The 4,318-nt window shown below is 43.4% G+C and overlaps 1 long non-coding RNA gene across 1 annotated transcript; it reads right to left on the bottom strand.

The window, feature by feature from the left end:
- Nucleotides 1–251: 251 nt before the first annotated feature.
- Nucleotides 252–3,843, bottom strand: LOC146561969 (uncharacterized). The gene is made up of 3 exons (XR_014894524.1): nucleotides 3,797–3,843; nucleotides 3,458–3,536; nucleotides 252–1,106 (listed from the first exon to the last, which is right to left on the bottom strand). It is a non-coding gene; the product is annotated as an uncharacterized LOC146561969 (long non-coding RNA).
- Between the last annotated feature and the right edge of the window lie 475 nt (nucleotides 3,844–4,318).

Genomic DNA, 4,318 nt, shown 5'->3' with positions numbered 1-4,318 from the left:
ATCAAATGGACCATTACGGCAAGGCTGGGATGGTCAATTTGGTAAAGTAAATCCGTTGGGCATCTTTCTTTGCCTTTAGACAACAATTCTGATGGCAAAAATAAAGAGGTGGAGGAAGATCTCAGCCTGGGTGTTTATTGTCTTATGTAGTCTGGAAGATGAGTGGATGGTGGGGTGGGTGCAGTTTTCTCCGTGGTGGGGTTGGGTGGACTGTCCCGGGCTCTGTGGGGCCAGGAGGCGCTGCTGCACTGGGCCCCGGTCTGGATGGGCCTGGGCCCCCTTTCCCTGGCGGGTCGCGGAGTATGGGGGTGCCTACTGGGGTCAGCGGGGGAGCTGGCCCCAGGGAGGGGTCACTTGCCCCTCCCTTCCTTCCCTCCCCATCTCCAGCTGCCTCCCTCTTCCCGCTCCACCACAACCACCCACACATGCAGGACCTTGGAGTAGGGGTATGTCACCAGGGTGGTGACAAAAGAGCCAAACGGGACAGGCAAAAAAAAAAAAAAAAAAAAAAGAGAATATCCTGATGCAACAAAAATACCAAAAGGTGAAGCCTTCGATCAGCTGATGTCTACAGCATAAAATGAATCGTAGCTGCAGGGGAGGAGAAGTAATTCTGAGTGAATTGGGAGTGGATTGGGGAAAGGGAAGAGGAGCTGGCTGGAAACAATGCCTGCCATCAATTAGAACATCCAAACAAGTGTTTTGATTTGACGTTGGTACCACAGCCTAAAACAACAGTGAAAACTTGTGTAGCAACAAAAGGAAAGACGAGATGATGTCTGTTGTCTTTTATAGGTCAGCGATGTGCAACCCGATATATTTCAGACAGCATAAAAAACCATCAGCTTCTAAACTTGTGTCAAGATCTGCATTCCTCCAAAAACCTTTACAGTATGTGTTTGCTGAGAAATGAGCCACATTACTCAGAATTTACCACAGCTCTCAAGTGTTCCACCTTTGTCTCTGCAGCCCAGATGTGAGTTTCGGTCCCTGGTAGCGAGTGTGCTATTGGGTTATGTCTGTGAGTCAGGGCTGCACAGGGAAACGGGTGTCTCTGACATGCAGAGCGGGGATTTGTGACAGGCATCTCTGAAGATGAACAGGACCTGCAAATGAAAGCGCAGGTGAGGCACGACCCACATTTCCATGTCCTCCCATCAGAACCCCAGTCATCAGCTGCTCTCGAGGGCCAACAAATGAAACATATCGTGCAGCATTTGTCATATCTGTGTGGGAGTAGGAATTCTGTATGTATTTAAGTGCAGTATGTAGTGTTTTGGAATGTGTCTGTACATGCATGTTAGCATTTGGGACTGTCTGTGGGTGTAGGGGCGTGATTTTGTGAGGACATATATCAAAGAGAAAAGCCTCAGGTTCATTTCAACATCACTGGGCCCCTAACAGGGCTCTATGGAGTGATGCTTTAATATGCTGTATATCATCATGCTCTCGTCATCATCATTTAATCTAGTTTTCTCTTCTTTTTTTAATTGACACAGTAAGAAATAATGGTGGAGCTTCCATGATAAGAGAACTAAATAGAGCACTTTGCTCTCAAACTGCTGGTTCACTTGTGGTTCCTAGAATATTTTAAAGTAGAATGGGAGGCAGAGCATTTTGCTTTCAAGCCTCTCTTCTGTGGAAACAGCTCCCAGTTTAGATTCAGGACACAGACACCCTATCTACCTTTAAGATTAGCCTTAAAACTTTCCTTTTTGATAAAGCTTACAGTTAGGGCTGGATCAGGTGACTCCGAATCCTCTCTTAGTTGCGCTGCAATAGGTCTAGGCTGCGGGGGACTTCCCGTGTTCTGCATTTCATCATTAGTTATTATCAATCTCTTCCAAAGGGTGTCTTTTGTCTTCCGTCCCTCCCCTCCACCCAAACCAGTCACGACAGATGGCTGTGCCAGAGTATTTCCTGTTAAAAGGTAGTTTTTCCTTCCCACTGTCACCAAATGTTTGATCATAGGGGGGACTTCTGATTGCCGGTGTCTTCTCTGTGTTATTGTAAAAAAAACACCTTTTGACAGCTGTTGTTGTCATTTGCAGTTTTGTATGAATAAAACTGTAAAACTAGTTAATTCTGAGCTACGTTATGCATTCTTCCAGAGTTGCATACTGCACAGGAAGGGTTGTAGCTCTGTGTTTTGGATAGGAAGTTGTTTAAATGCACCTTTGATTAAATGCTGACTAAAAATGTGAAAAGTTTTAATCTCATTTTTCAAGCAACCTACCCAAACCTACATGTGATTCAGTGTGTTCGTAGGCTGTAAAAGCCCAACAATTTTCCCAGCAATGGTCTAGTGTGTTCACAGTACTAAAGTTAATGTTTATTCAATCCCTTTAAGAATGCACTGCACAATACCCTTTAAAAGCTTGAATTTTAATGTATATTATTAGCATTTCTTTGCACTTGTGATTAACAAACAACACATAAATCACTAAAGGTTAAGACTGGGTAATATTCATTAATAGTGAAACACTGAGCTGAGATTGTTTGGGTTCTCTGTGTGATTTATCATACTAACAGCTGCTTTGGTTAATGGCTTCAATCGAATAATCTGTTATAGGCTATCATTTCGCCACGCCTCTGTTGACACTTAAGTCTCACTGGGACCATTTTTCAATTAGGTGATTAGTTTCATTGAGCATACAAATTAGTACCTCCTGTGAGGAGCTTCCCCAAATGTGTAAAGCTTATTTAAAAATATAATGCTTCATTTCGCCGTGAATCTGATCCTGATGAATATGTCACTCCGGCCATTTATTATTCAGCACAGCTGAACGAGAGAAAGGAGATGCTGGCTGTTCCTCTGTAAATATGGAATGTGGGACTTATTTGTCATAGTTCGGGTAAAATTAGTGTAGGGGTCTGAGCAAGACCACCTGGGCCGGAGATTTGTAATCAGAGGATGTGTTTTCCTCCCTGCACGCAACTGCTATTTGAGATCTCACGCTCACTTGCCCTGTGCTAAGGTATCGGAAGGGTAATGGCTTAACTCGTGTGTAAAAAGTGAGGCGAGCACCACTTAGTGTGGTAGCTGTCACTTCCTGATTGTCAGCAAACGGAGAGCGAGTGTGAAAGAAAGAGAAAGGCAAGAGAAGTTAAAATTGCAAGTTGGTGCAGGGTGAAAACTTGAAACTGCTATTTTTTTCTCTATTTTGTTGTGCATGAACTGTATCATAAATATAAGCAATAAGAAAAAAATAGGTTTAACAGATCATTATGATACTGTTGCAAAGACCTCAAGTCAGCCTACTGTAGATCTAATAATGTAGATCTTATTTCGTCACAGCTTTAGTGTAAAAAAAACCCAACCTTTTTCTCCCTCATAGCCATGTATGGACTGTGATACTACATCAAGCACACAAGTGAAAACATAGAGAAGTGTGTGTTTCTTCACAATGCCTGAAGCTTAAAGTCTGACCTTTTCCCCTCTTCATCTCGCTCTCACCTTTTTCCTCTCTCCTCTGCCCCGGAGCACCAAAGGGTGGGACTGACCGAGGAAGCCTATGGCATCACCCATCCCCGAGCTTGGAAAAAGAAAGAAAAATCTCAGAGGATGATGGCTAGCCTTGACATTGTTGAGACAGTGTTCGGGTGAGGAGAAATGAGGTAAATATCAATGGCGGTGGTCTCACATAGCCCATTAGTCAATGTCTGCAACTTGCTGTCTGAGCATCAGCTCGGAGCAGCCCCAGGGTTCGCGCCAGCGCTGTCCTCCTGGTGAATAGTGCCCAGGCGAAAATAAAGCAACCCGAGCTGGGCATAAATCATTAGGAACATTTGTTACCTCGGGTAATTGTGCTTCATTTATCTTCAGGCCTTTTTCCATTTGTCAACTCCTAGAGGCTGCTGGGTGTCAGCTGTACAGGTCTATGCAGTGAGTTTGGCTGGCTGTGTCTAACCAGAACCTGCAGGAAGCAGTAATAAGCAATACACAAGTGTTAGCCTGCAGCATACAAAACACTATCGTTTTATATGTTATCATATTATTATGAGAACCTCAATTTTAGAAAGAAACCATGGATCTTAAAGCAAATTCCAGCATGCTAACATGCTAGCTGATGTTTAAGACAATGCAGAATTTACTAAAGTGTCATACCATTGCAATCTCTGTTTTGGTGTTTAAAAAAGCGCTGTCAGTATTTTTAGAGCACAGTGAAAAAGGTGGGAAGTCAAAGATTTCTGCAATTCACTCGCAAAAGTCTGCAAACTGGCTAGCTAAGATTTGCAACATGCAATTTACTGCCAAAAGCATGCCTCATTTTTTCCTGTTGATATTAAAATGACCTGACTGCACCTGTGTTTAGAA

This window comes from Mchenga conophoros, linkage group LG12 (genome assembly GCF_057382185.1).
Source record: "Mchenga conophoros isolate Kocher_MC1m ecotype Shallow Benthic linkage group LG12, M_conophoros_male_GT1.1, whole genome shotgun sequence".
Lineage (NCBI taxonomy): Eukaryota > Metazoa > Chordata > Actinopteri > Cichliformes > Cichlidae > Mchenga > Mchenga conophoros.
This window is presented reverse-complemented; position numbering and strand designations above follow the sequence as displayed.